The sequence below is a fragment of the Pinus tabuliformis genome, chromosome J (genome assembly GCF_031772625.1).
Source record: "Pinus tabuliformis cultivar Carrire ecotype Pingquan chromosome J, CPIR1, whole genome shotgun sequence".
Taxonomy (NCBI): Eukaryota; Viridiplantae; Streptophyta; class Pinopsida; order Pinales; family Pinaceae; genus Pinus; species Pinus tabuliformis.
Genome location: NC_142295.1, coordinates 724722901 through 724738390, shown reverse-complemented (window position 1 = coordinate 724738390; position 15490 = coordinate 724722901).

Sequence of the window (15490 nt, the reverse complement as noted above, 5' to 3'; positions counted from 1 at the left end):
TGTGGGTGCGTTAAGGGCCGGGGAATAGGCAGGATGGGTGGAAAGTGGTTTTATCACACCGCTTATGGAGTTGTGGTGGTAATTGTACTATGGGCAGTGATTCAATGGAATAGAGACGCGTGGCAGATGCGATGGTGGGGAAACCACTTTCCCCGGGAACTAATGGGTGTGCAGGTCTGCGGAGCGGGGAATGCAACTATCGTCTGATGACGAAGCGGGAAGATCAGACGGTCAGAACTCAACACGCGCATATGTTGAATGATGTGACAGGCGAGGGGCAAACTCGGCCTTTATTAAATCTCAGGGTTATAAACTTTATATATTTGCGTGGTTATGGATTAAAACCTTAGAGACAGGGATTAAACAAAAATGTGTTTAAATGAGGTTTACACAGGATATATGGGTTTTGAACAGGTTATAATGGTTTTCGGGAATTTATAAAGGGTAGAGGGGTTTAATATTATTATAGACAAAAGCGCCCGGGGGTTTAGAGGAACATGGGTTTAGGCGGGCTTTTGTTAAAACAATAGGTACCTTGGAGCCAAGGGAAACATAATTATAACGAGTTTATAATGATAATAGAGAAAAATGGCAACAACGGGGTTAAGGGGGAGTAGGGAAAATGAAAGGGAAGGAGGAAATGAAGGTGGCGGGAGTTATAAGGGTAAAACAAATCGAAGGGGAAAGATTGAATGAACTGCTGCTATTTCCTTCTTTTCAGAAAACACCATGGTCAAGCTATCTTTGACCCTCAAAAATGCTTCAAACATGTAGCAGTGCTAACAGTTCCTTTTGCGTTGAGAATTTCGGAAGCCATTCCCCAAGTTTTGGATAGTGTTTTCCCAATTTTTGGGTTTTGATTTTTGAAAATGCTCTTGTTTCGAGCCAACCAGATTTTCCAGCATAGCACAGTTGGTATATATTTCCATATTCTTATAATTGTGGCTTTCTTCTTTATTTCATAAGGGTAAGCTTTCTCAATATTTTCAAGAAATTCCAGCAATGGTTTTTCAAAGCTTAAGTTAATTTCCAATGGTTGTATTAGCTACTTCCAGCATTCCTTTAAGAATTCACACTCTTGGAATAAATGCTATATGTTTTCTTCCACTTGCCGGCATAAAGGGCATCATGATGGCCCTTGAATGCTCCTTTTTTTAAATTTTCTGCAGTCAAAATCTTCCCTTTTAATAAGGTCCATATTAAAATTTTTATTTTTGGCAGGGTTTCTGACTTACAGGCTAGTTTCCAAGGGTCCCATTCCCGGTGATCAATATGCTCTTGGAGGATATTATATCCAAATTTAACTGTGTACTACCCATTGTTTAGATCCCATAGGTAGCTGTCTTCCTCATCATAGTGGGTAGGAGTTGCCCCTTTTAAATGTTGTTTGATTTTTTTTCCTTTGTCCTTCTAGGTTTCTGGAATGGCTGGAATTTTCCACTCCTACCACTCCTTCTGGTTCCATAGAGAGATTGAATGGATAGCATTGTATCCATTTCCTTTAGCCATTCCTGAATGCCTTCAACTTACAGGAGATTTTGGATTTGATCTTTCCCCATGACCCTGTCCTCCCTTATCAAAATGGTTCTCCCATTACCTGGAATTTTTGAGATGTGGCTTCTCATTAATGGAATTACTTTTTTGACTAGCTTCCATACTTGGGAACTTTGTTTGATTGGGCTGATTCCTTTCAGCAACTTTTCTTTGGATCCATCCATGTATTTGTTAATTAGGGTTTTTTCCCACCAACTTTCTTTACCTGTTATGAATCTACACACGATTTTCATACCAAGGGCTGCATTCATTAGTCTAGGTAGTCGAATAGATAGCCCTCCCTTTTCATATGGTAACACTACTTGATCCCACTTGATCAGGCTGAACTTCTTGTTTTCCTACCTCCCACCTTGCCATAGAAAGCTTCTTATAATTAACTCCATCTATTTATGGCACTTGTTGGTGCCATGATTATAACATATTGATAAATTGGCAGTGCGGCAAGAAGAGCTTTAATTAGAGTCACCCTTCCAACCATATTTAACCACATCATTCCCCAATTTTTTATCTTAGCTTGCAATTTTTCGATTTGTTTTGTCCATATTTTGGCTTTCATGCTCTCTTTGGAGATTGGGAGTCCTAGGTAGAGGAAATGGCTCCATATTTATTGTGTTGAGATGTCCATGATTTGGGATATACTTTGCATAATACTAGGCAGAACATTCCAGCCATAAATCCTGCATTTAGTGTTGTTTAATAGCCCACCTGACACCTGTAGGAATTTATCCAATGTTTTTTTTAAATCTTCTGGCTATTATTGTTGATGCTCCTCTCAGTAGCAAAGTATCGTCCGAAATAAGGAGTGATTTATGGTTTTTATTCCTTTTGCTATTCCTATCCCTGATATAGCTCTTTCTTTCCTCTGGGTTCCAGAGCTCTACTTAAAGTATCTAGCATTATTATGTAAAGAAAGGGGGAAAGAAGGCAGCCTTGCCTAAGACCTCTTGTGCTTTGGAAGAAATCGTTGGGTCTTCCATTTATGAGAGGGGCTATCCATGGAGTGGAGATGCATGCTTGAATCACACCTATTATTTATTTTGAGAAGCCAAGTTTCTGGAGGACATCCATGAGATAAGGGTGGCTGACCCTATCAAAGGCATTTTCCATGTCTAGTTTAACTATCACGCCTTTCTCTTACTTTTAGATACTAGAATGGATAGCTTCTTGGAGAATTATGACATTATCAATGATTTGTCAGTTTGGCACAAACCCTCCTTGGTTTTCAGATATGATTTGAGGCCGCACTTTCTTGATTTTGTTTGCCAGTAATTTGGTTATTATCTTATAAGATGAATTACATAAAGAGATGGGCCTAAATCTATTATGAAACTAGCTCACAAAAAGATAGAAAATATAGATCAATGCCTTAGAATTCAGCCTCTTCGAAGGGGCAACCTCCTTTATATTACACAAATGAATGATTGTTTGATGATTCAAATGACAAAACCTCCTTTCTATATATAGGAGTCTAAGGAGTCACAATATAACCCAACCAACCTAACAATAATAATATAAAGGCACAAAAATAACAATAGGGGGATTCTATGGGGCATAGTAATAACAATATGGGGACATTAGGGGCACAACAATATTAATAAGGGTTACACTACAATAGTAATGGGGTAATCACTAGTGTTATAGGGACCTAACATGCCCCTCTCCTTCAAAAAAGTGTTTTCCTCAACGCTTGAGTAGTTCTGGATGCTTCTATATAAAATTCTCATCCTCCCATGTGGAATCTTAAGCGGATAAGTTCTTCCACTTGATGAGATACTCCAAAATTGATCGATTTCGTGGCTGTCGAGTTCTTGTTTCTGTGATTGCTTCCGATTTGAATATAATTTTTCCTTCCTCATCAAGTTCCAGCAATATTGTTTGAATTGGGAGCTTGTCACCTATAACCTTCTTTAAACATGAAACATGGAAAACTGGGTGCACTCGAGAAGTTGTAGGAAGCTCCAATTTGTATGCCATAGTACCAATCTTTTGCAACACCTTGTACGGACCATAATACTTTGGTGATAATTTATTATCATTCTTAGCTTGCTTGAGGGACATTTGCTTGTACGGACCATAATACTTTGGTGATAATTTATTATCATTCTTAGCTTGCTTGAGGGACATTTGCTTATATGGTTGTAGCAGTAGGAATACCCAATCGCCTACATCAAACCTTCTTTCGTTGCGATGTTGATCTGCCTGTTGTTTCATTCTATTCTGTGCCAGCACGAGGTTATCCTTTAAGAGTTGGAGGACTTGTTGTTGATGCTCGATGCAATGTTCCATTGCCTGAACCTTAGAATTTTCTCTTAAATATGATGTGATGGATGGTGGCTGATATCCATAAAGTGCCATAAATGAGGTCATTTCTATTGCTGTATGGAAGGAAGTGTTATACCCCCATTCAGCCAGAGGCAACCATTTGACCCATTGTGTCTATTTATCAGATACAAAGCAATGAAGATATCCTTCCAAACATTTGTTTACTATCTCAGTTTTCCCATCAGATTGAGGATGATAAGATGAGCTATGAGCTAACTGAGTATCGAGACAAGAAAATAATTTTGTCCAAAAATTTCTAGTGAAAATGGGATCTCTGTCACTTACAATAATCTTTGGGTTTCCATGTAGTTTTTGAATTGTTTCCATAAATGCAGTAGAAACTATACTAGCTTTAAATGGATGTGATAATGCACAAAAGTGTGCATACTTGGCAAGTCTGTCAACTACCACCATGATGACACTCTTTCCCTTAGACTTGGGTAAACCTGCGATAAAAGCCATTGAAACCTCCCCCCAACATTGGCTTGGAATGGATAAAGGTTGTAATAGACCCGGGGTCTTAATTGTTTCAACTTTATTTTGTTGGCAAACCAAACATTCTGCCACAAAATTTTGTATATCCGATTTAAGGCCATCGCAAAAAAATTCCTTCTTAACCTTGTGGTAAGTTTTTTAAAAATCCCAAGTGCCCTCCTAAGGGAGAAGTGTGCAAGTCCATAAGAATCTTTTGTTTGAGTTGGGAATTCTTACAGAGGTATAAACAATCTTTGTATCATAACAAATCATCTTGCCAGCTAAATGTATTAGATGTACTGGAATCTTGTTGTAACTTTCGAATAAGTGCCCACACTTCTTCATCATTATTCCATTCCTCCCTTGCTTCGTTTATCTAATCTGGTTGGATAATATAAATGGCACACAACAATGCTTCCACATCCTCATCCTTTATTGAGAGTGCATCTGCCACAACATTTTGCTTCCCTTTTTTGTAGATGATTTCAAAGTCATAACCCAACATCTTTGTGACCCACTTTTGTTGCTCTTCAGAGGATAATCTTTGTTCTAAAAAGTATTTAAGGCTATCATGACCTGTTTTTACCTTGAAGTGTCTTCCCATTAGGTAGGGTCACCATTTCTTAAGTGCATGTAGTATTTCCAACATTTCCTTCTCATAAATAGCTTTGTGTAAAAACTTTCCCTTGATTGGACGACTTTCAAAAGCAATGGGTCTTTCATGTTGCATTAAAACAACACCAATTCCATTTCCTGAAGCATCACATTCCACAATAAAGGTTTTTGTGAAGTCCAGTGTAGCTAATCCCGGTGCTTGGCACATTTCCTGTTTAAGATGTTCGAAGGCCTTTGTTGCTTCTGGAGTCCATGAAAATGCATCTTTCTTCAATAATGTTGTTAGAGGTGCTGCTATTCTCCCATATTTCTTAACAAACTTGCGATAATACCCTATCAACCTGAGAAATCCTCGTAGATGCTTTATGGATGTGGGGATTTTCCATTCCTTAATGGCTTTAATTTTTCTAGGGTCTACCTTAACTCCTTCATGAGATACAATATGACCCAGATATTCCACCTCTTGTACTCCAAAGAAACATTTGGATATTTTTGCATATAATTGTTTCTCCTCCAATAGTTATAGCACCCTGTCAACATGTTCAACATGATCCTTCCAAGACTTGCTGTAGATTAGTATATCATCAAAAAATACTAACAAAAATTTTCTAAGGAAGGGGGCGAGCACTCGTTTCCTCGCAATGGTAGAGACATAAGCTGAAGCATAGAAGGCAACAAAGACAGTGAGAAGAAAAGGTCGCAGTTTCATCAGTTGGAGATCGAGCATAAGAGGCAAAGGCTTCTTCGGTAGAAAATCCAATTATAGAGTCCCCAGCAACAGGGCAACAAGGAAGGACCACAATCAAGCCATCTGGGCAAGTGAAAGCCATCCAAAAGTGAAAGATATAAGCTAAAGGGAAAACCACCACCCTATGGGCTACTCACCCATAATCCATCCAGCAGTTCCATGATATCTACCTAAAGGTTATAGCTTGAATGACTCAATCTATCCAATCTGGTAGTTCCTTCCACACAAAAGTAGGTGCTGCACTCTAGGCCAAGAAGAAAGCCTTTCCCGAAGGGGCAAGGGCTCAAGATGGAATTCATCAAACCTTGAAATGTAGAAGGTGCATTGGTAAGGCCAAAAGGCATGACCAAAAATTCATAATGACCCTCATGAGTTCTAAATGCTATTTTCAGAATGTCTTCAGTCTTCATTCTGATTTGATGATATCCTGAACAAAGATCCAACTTGGTGAAGTAAATTGATCCATTCAATTAATCCAGTAATTCATCAATGACAGGAATGGGAAACTTGTTATAGACATTTTTGTGCCTTGCAGCTCCAAGCATGAAATGTCCATAAACCAAGGGCTCCTAAGTCCCTAAAAGTGTTGTTCTAGCCCCTAAAGGAACAAGGTCAACAAATTACAACTTCTACCAGAAGTTCTCCACCAAGAAACTGCTCAGAATAAGTCAAAACATGATCATTTCAGCTGCTCCACTGGCTAGCTGGGTTGCATAGCACCTAAACGCACTAGCTGGGTGCGTTGCAACGCACCTAAATGCACTATGAGGGTGCGTTGAGCGGGAAATGACAAATGGCAGTGCCATTCCACAAGGTGGAGAGACAATGGAAGCTTCTAGAATCTTCTCCTATGACACTTGCCACACTGAATTCGACCAAGGATGAGTAAGAGGCGTTCAGTCTCCAAGTGGAAGCAAGAACTGACAGAGAGAAGACACTAATCAAATCACAAGCTGACTCATCCTCCTTGCATACATCTATATATGGATCCCTCATCCCAGAGATCCAGAGGCTGGAATTTGGCACATTGTAAGGAATTGTTGTTGGTTTTGAGATAGATATCAGAGTATTGGGTGATTTATGCTTTGTTGGAGGTGAAGAGGGGCTTCTTTGCTGGGAGGTTGATGCTGGGTCAGGAATCATCGGTTGTAACTCCTCCTGGATCTTCTTGTATATCAATAAAAACTATTTGAGTTTCTCCTCCATGCTTTTGTATCATTGATGCTTGTTACATTTGTATGGTTAGCTTAAATCTGATCCTAAGCTGTTTATGAATATAGATCCATGTCTTTGTATAGTTTTCTTCTTCTGTGATCTTAAAGGTACTTGGTGAAGCTGGGCAAGTAAGGGAGCAAGTAGCTGGAAGCTGTCAAAGAAGAGAGGGATTGGATCAAAGGACTAGCGCAAGACACAGGTCGGTTCTTTCTATCCCCCTCTATCTTTAATTCATAAAGGAAATACAAAAGTAGTTTTTCTCTGTTTGTTTCTAAGGCAGCTGTCACACCTTAGTGGGATAGAGCAGTTCTAAATAGACACTTTTCCCGGTAACAAAATGGCGACTCCGCTGGGGACGATGTCTAATTATTTTGTTTGTGTATCTCTTTGTTGTTTGTTTCATAAACTTATAAGTAGCATTCGAACTGCATTTGCCATAACAAATGCAAAGTAGACATCTGCTGCTTCAATCCATTCACTGGATTTGTTTATGATTTGAACAACTGATTCAAAAATGATCTGATTTCCCTTGTGATAGCTCTTAGACCCTCCTTAGATCTACCCTTGATTGTGCATTACTGATTGCTTTCATTCGGCCAAAAAAACCAAAGACTGAACTGCAAACCGTGACCCAGAACCCGGACAGATTCTCGTTTCTGGCCCAGCGCAAGCACTGTTAAGAGTTCCTGCATTTCAGCGCACTTCCCGAAAGGCAAACCTGCGCTGCAATCCAGTTTCTCTATGTTACAGGTGTGCTGATCAGACTAGCCCTGTGTAGCTGAGGTTCTTGTGCTTCATTCTTTCCAGTTTTGTCTTTGAATTTTGCAGCCTGCGATCAGTATATGTCTGTTTAAAAACCCCTTTTCCTTGCTGTTATTCCGCCTCCTTTGTACAAAAGAATTGTAGATGTTTTTGTGTGTTTTTTGAGTCATTTACAGTTTTCCATTGCAAAAGTAGAATAGTCGTACTGTCGTCCTTTGATTTAGATCTGTCGCAAGTGTCGATTTCGATCATAGGAGAAAGTTTGATTACTATTGATGGTCGATTATACTTTTACTATTGCCTTTGGTCTAAATTTGTGACTTTCTAGTGTCAAAAACGAGTGTTCATTTCAAAATTGTAAAGTGTCGTAATCGTCTCTATCTTTTGATTTCGAAAAGAAGCTTGTTTGTGTTTGTCGCTTGAAAGAAAATTCAGATTTGTACATCAAATTTCTTTTTAGCATCAATATTAAGAAAGTCGAAAACAAATACATGCACATGTGCATTTGCATATTGACAGTCTGTTTGGCTTGATATAGGAAAGTGCATTTACAGTGTGCTCCTTGCTCTTCTGAAAAGATTGTGTCTTTCTTTTCCCTTAGTAGCTAGGATTTTCATTGCACAAAAGAGATAAAAGTTTGTTTATCATCTTTAGATTGCATTTTAGGAATTACATCTACATCTCGTGGTGAACCCAAAAGGCAAACTTCATAAGAAAGATCAACTTAAAATAAATTCAATGAATCTAACAACGCTTTGGAACTTAACGCACAACATTTAGAGGTCTAGGCTAGAGACCTATTCCAGCGTCGTAAAGCCTGGTAACTGTTGTCCTCATTGATGGTTGGGTGATTCCTCCACTTTGAGACGATAAGTGCCAGTACGGGCTTGTGCTCCCATGTACCGTCGAGTATATTTTGGGAGACCCCTATAGGCTTAAATACTTTATCCATAGGAAGCCGTGTCTGCCGCCCTATCGATCACAATGCACTAAACACAGCATTCGGGAAGATTGACTACCTTACCGTAAAAAGTATTCTGCAGTTTTTTGATTGGTTTGGTACTCCCTCTACCTAGATCTCCAGAGCAGTCCCTTTTGTTCCTTTTTAGACTCCTTAATGGAAAAGGTCCATCTGAGCACTTGTCACTTCAGGCTCATTAAAAATCGAAGGAGACTAGAGTCATCTTTTGTTTTTTCTCGACTCTTAAAAACTGAAAAAACAAGTTGTGTCAAAAGCGTCTAAAATTCATTTAATTCGGAAACATACTTCCCCTTTTTTTTTTAGTTGATCGAGTAATCCACAATCGTGGAAGAAAGTCAATTGAAACCCCGTCATTCGCGGAGGCTTACGAGTCAACCGTCTTTGTCTCCGGAATCGAAACCAGTATGGACAAAGAGAACTCGTTTAACTGGTTCCAAATCTCCTATTAAAGTTAGAACAAGTGTTCCAATGACATCAGAGACTCCGATTACTCCAAAAATTTCTGGAATCCCTGCCGCTACAGAAGAAGTTCAACAGCCACAGAGGGACAGTGATACTGATCCTAGTCTGAGAGTAAACACTTGTGTTACCGAACCAGTTCCATCTACAACCGGTTCGGAGAGTCTTGCTCTTCAAACATCTCTCGCTGTCGATTCCATACCTTCTTCGGCACCAAAAATATTTTACGGACCTGACGGTCTTCCCCTTCCACCTGGTCTGATTGCTATTGAAGAAATTGTAGAAGATCCTCAAACAAGCACTCCAACGCACTTTGGAGTCGGGATCACTCTATATCCCTCTTCATCAGAAGTTAGTCTACCACCAGCGGAAGCTCCTGTAGAATCGCTAGGTAATCTTTTGGATAGACTACAAATGTCTGAGCAACCGTCAACATCTAGGACTGTGTCATCTGACACAACGACGACAGAACTCGCTGCTATCACTCCGACAATGTTCGTCGACATACCATCTGTCCTGACTAGCTCTCAGCCACTAGAAGGAGCCCACTCAGGGGCTATTACGACAGTATGGTCCGTTCCTGTTTGTTCATCCGGAATAATATCCGGAAACTCTTATGTTGAGTCTCAACAAATTGATCCATTTGGAGGTCAATTTGGGCAGTTCGGTCCCCAAGGGCAAACAATTCCCTTGAGTTCCGGATTACCACCGTATGGGGGGCAGTATGCCCTTTCATTATCCGCTCCGGGAGGATATCCAAACGGGAGTTCACAACAACATTCAGGTTACACTGGAATTACCTCAAGTGGTTGGGTACCTATACTACCTCAACAACCAAGAGTTGTGTATTCGATGCAACAATGTGTACCTATGTCGAATATCCTGACTACGCCAGCTATTGTGATGGTGTTGCAAGTTCAAACGCTGCCTGTTGTATGCCAACCTCAGGTTTCTCAGGTTATAATGCAACAGCCCCTTGACCTTGCAACTCAACCACAATCGCCGACTGGTGGAGTGACGCAGGTCCAGACGGGTACAATTACCCCTCACCTTGGTCAAATGGTTAGTCTAGTGCAACAGCACATGGCTTCACAACCATGGCTGGTGAAATACCAACAACCGCAATTCCAACAAGTATACCAAGGTTCTGAGCAGCAAATCTTTGCGAACAGTGGACAACCATACATTCAAAGCGATCAAAATCAACCATTTTACAATGGTCATGTCCACCAACCTTACCAAAAATACCAGCATCAAATGCATTATACTGGTATGCAAAGACCAACTGCTCAGGCAATCCCATGTTATCCTGGGTATGCTTCACCTAACCTGAATCAACAGTTACCCTTTGTGGCAACCTTAGATTTACCTGATTTAAATCGGTTAACAAACGATCCAATTGCTTACGCCCCTTGGTGGCCAGCGATTCTGCACAAACTTCCATCAGATATTCCTAAATTTAATGGAAATCCGGGTGAAGATCCATTGAATCATGTGATGACATTTCATCTATGGTGTTCATCAAACACCCTAAATGATGATTCGATAAGGCTTCGCCTCTTTCAAAGGATGTTGACGGGTTCGGCAGCAAAATGGTACATTGAATTGCCTAGAGCTTCGTTCGACAACTTCAGTGCCTTAGCCACAACCTTTTCAACCCATTTTCAATTACCAATAAGGTACGAAACGGGAACAGAACTTCTTACCAACTTCAAACAGACAACGGCCACTCACATATCTAATCATATACATGAGTGGCGACGTCGTCGTAGGATGGTAAAAACGTATGTCCCCGATCAGCTCCTAGCTGAATGGTTTATCAAGTCATTACTACCTTCCACCATGGAAGATGTGGCAAAGGGGGGAGTCATAACAGAAGAGCAAGTTATCACTCGTGCACAATATCTGGACTTGATCTATACTCAGTCCGGCACGCTCTACGACAAAATACCTGACGCCCCTAGACCAGAATTCTCAATTCCTCCTCCTCCTAAATCAAATAATGACTCTCATGCCGGCGATGGCGTGATTGGCACGACAGACACAAAATCGACAAAGGCTACATCCAAAAAGGCCCGTAAGATTTCAGGTCAAAATGCAAAAGATGAACTTCTTGCTTCGGAAGTAAATGCCGTATCGATAGATAAAGGCAAAGAAACCAAACAACCAGGGAGCAAGAAGAAAGGCAAAGGGAAGAAGAAGAAACAGGAGGAATCATCACCTGAAAAATCTTCTTCAAACCCTCCTGGAAATAGGAAACCAAAAAATCCATGCTATATATGCGATGAGAATCATTGGACCTCAGATTGTCCACATAGAGATGAGCTTAAAAAATTCTTCAAGAATTCAAAAACCTCCGCAGTGTTAACTGATCCGTTTCCAAATCCAGGAACAAATCTGGTTGAAAGTGAAAATGCTTCCCCGTCTTAGGTGCTAATTTTGTCGTTTTCAAAAGAGCAAAATGATGCTTTGATATCGACAAGGAACAAAGATTATGGGAATCCACAGCTGTTGAACAACAAGGATAAAGATCAACCAAGTAGTTCGACAACAACTTCGACAGAAGTTGTGCCACCCACCATCGCTGAACTAACGATAAAACCGCCAAAGGGAGTAGTACACAAGTCGACATTTAATCCTCGTGCTAGAGCGGCACAACACTATAATATGGTGGAAGATTTGGCCCAATCGCCATCCGCTATGTCAACTCTTGAAGTACTACAAAATTGCCCATCCCAAAGGCAGGCTTTATTATCAGCCATTGGTAGGATTGACCCAAAGGATTCCAATCTTGTATCCTTCGATCATAAAGGATACGATCCTCAGTTACCAGCTCAGCTAGCTTTCCTTGTTCAAGTGAAAGCCCTCAACAAAACTGTTCATCGAACAATTATTGATGAAGGGGCATCTACATGCATTATGTCGATGAGTTGCTGGAAAACTTTAGGATCTCCAACATTGTCGCGATCTTCGACGACATTAAAAGCTTTCGACGGAAGGACATATACCCCATATTGTATCCTAAATAACTTGAAAGTTGAACTAGGAGGGAAAACGGTAGAAATAGATGTTGAAGTCATCGATGGGAATCTTGATTACAACATCCTACTAGGAAGACCATGGATATATGCCATGGCAGCCGTTGTGTCGACCTATTTTAGAAAGATTTCATTTCCCTTTCAAGGAGGGATTATAATCGTCGATCAACAAAACTTCCTCCCCAATGGTTCTAAAGTTACTGGAAGCATTCCCATGATCCATGGAAGCCCCATTCGCTTCAGAATATTGGAGTAGGCCTACTAAATGATCCTATACTAATGGGAACTTTCGCTCTTCCACCTCCAATCAAGCTGGCGGAAGTAGCAACGATAGGAACCTGCAACATGATATCTTCTACAAAGATCTCAGAAAATGATATCGACATGGATCATGCAGTGGTTTTGCCCCCAAGCCCAACGGAAATATTATAGCAATCAATGTTCCCAGCATGGGAGGCAAACCCAAATCAACGCTCATCAATCGTTTGGATAGATAGGTCTAGAGAATATGGTACTCCTTCAGATCCTTGGTCGCCAGTGCATGTCACTGACGAAGGAATTGTCCAATCAATGGTAATTGAAGGAGCACCATGGAATGATTCCCACCATTGTTCTCTTCTTCCAGATTGTGGAGAAGATACTCAAAATGACCTTTATCATCCTTCAGTCTTTGATTTTCTGTCAAATACTGTAAATACGGTGGATTCTGAGAAAAACTTATCCAACATTGAAGAGACTATAGCCATAAATATCTCAACCAAAACAGATGTTGTAGAGAATATTTATGTTGGCAAATGTTGCTCTCTTTTTCGCGAATTTAGAGATGTCTTTGCTTGGTCATATAGTGAAATTCCAGGCATTGACTTGAGTATCGTTGAACACGAAATTAAGATGTATCCAGATGTCAAACGAGTACGACAACGGCTAAGGCAGGTGCACCCCAAGAAAGCTGCTGCCATTAAGGCAGAAGTTGAAAAACTTCTCCATGCTGGTTTCATCTACCCGGTTCCTCTAACCGATTGGGTATCGAACATTGTCCCTGTTATCAAAAGCATCGTTCAACCATACCTCAACGACCTTCCGGATCATTCGCGAAAGCGGACTGATCATCCGCAGCATTTAAGAGCGATATTTCTACGCTGCCGACACTACAAGATATGACTCAATCCGCACAAATGTGTATTTTGTGTCAGTTCTGGTCGTTTACTTGGCTTTGTAGTCTCCAAGGATGGGATTCGTCTTGACCCCTGTAAGGTCCAGGCAATCATAAATTTGCCTCCACCTTCGAATTTGATTCAGATTCAGAAACTCCAAGGGAAAGCAAACTTTCTGAGGAGGTTCATTCCAAATTACGTTGAACTTGCTAAAGGTTATATACGTCTTTTGAAAAAGGAGGTACCCTTTGTCTGGGATTAGGTTGCGCAACCTTCCTTTGATGCTTTAAAAGATTCCCTGATGAAAGCATGATTAATGTACGCCCCCGATTATCAAAGAGATTTTAACCTGTATTTGCCTGCAGCAGATACGACCATCGCAATGGTTTTAGTTCAAGAATTCGATGGAATTGAGCACCCTATATATTATTTAAGTGAAAACTTAAATGATACAGAAATAAAATATTCTTACGTTGAAAAGCTAGTGCTTGCAGCTGTTCAAGTGATACAAAGATTTCGACACTATTTCCTCTTTCGGAAAACTACCATTCTGTCAGATTGCAACCCCATGACTTATATATTGTCGTGACAGTTACTGGGGGGCAAATACTCAAAATGGATAGCAATCCTACAAGAGTTTGACCTGGAATTTGTAAAATCCAAGTCAAAGAAAGCTCTAGTTTTCGCAGAATTATTGTGCGATCTCCCATCGTTATCCAACGATGAAACATCCGAAGAATCAATCGTGGATGAGAGTTTGTTTCTGATATCTACAAGCAATGAGTGGTATGGGGATATAATCATTTATCTCCAAACCCAAAAATTTAGGCCAAACACCTCCCACTCTGAACAAAAAAGTATTCGATACCAAGAAAAAAACTACATGATCGTCGGTGATACACTTTACCGTCGTGGTATCGATACAGTTCTGAGAAGGTGCCTCACCCATGAGGAGGCCGAAAAAGTCCTGAATGAGTGTCATTCAGGCGCATGTGGGGGGCATCAATCTGGATATGCTACAACACAAAAATTTTTACGAGCAGGATACTTCTGGCCAACAATGTTCAAAGATTGCATAACCGCAGTCAGAAGTTGCCATGCTTGTCAAATTTTTGATAGCAAAACCAGAAGACCACCCGCACCTCTACAGCCAATAGTTGCTGTTGGGCCATTCGCCAAATGGGGCATCGATTTCATGACATGTAACCCCACCTCGACCGGGGGGCATGGGTATATCATAGTCGTAGTTGACTATTTTACCAAATGGGCCGAGGCAATGCCTACATTAGATAATACTGGTGAAACAGCTGCCCTCTTCTTTTTCAATCATGTAGTCGCCAGATTCGGCGTACCATAGGCTATAGTCACAGATCATGGATCTCATTTTCACAATCAGATGATTGTCGAATTAGCTGCCAAACTAGGGTTGTCTCACGACAGCTCTACTCCATATTATCTGCAAGCCAACAGACAAGTTGAAGCGATCAACAAGGTCCTGAAACGCATGCTGCAAAGGATGATCGGAGTTCACAAAAGAAGATGCCACCTAATCCTGTACTCAGCCTTGTGGGCTTACTGAACATCGGTAAGGAATGCAACCGGGTTCACACCCTTCCAACTGGTATATGGCCTGGAAGCAGTCTTACCAATCCAGTGTGAAATCTCGTCTCTCAAGCTCGCAATTGATCTCCTCCCCAGAACTTCAGAAGAAGAGACTCGTTTCTTGGAATTAATCCAATTGGATGAAACCCGTCGTGACGCCGCTTTGGCTAATGAAGCCCATAAGAAACGAGTCAAGGCGTAGTTCGACAAAAATGTCAAACCCCGTGTCTTCTCTGAAGGTGACTTGGTCTTGCTTTACGACCAAGAATCCGATAAATTGGGAGCAGGTAAATTTAAGTCTTTATGGATGGGCCCCTATATTGTTAAACGAGTGTTAGCAAAAGGAGCCTACGAGTTAATGGATTATGACGGAATTCCACTGGCGCAACCTCGTAATGGGTTGTACCTCAAGCGTTACTATGCGTAATGGTAACCAGTATGCTTTTGTTATGTTTTTTGTTTTCGCTAAGGTGTTTTGTTTTGGTCAAGTAATCCACTTTTTACATTTATTGCAGATGTCAAACCTATTGGAGCCATGTGTTGGATATGCCGACGAAGCGAGTCG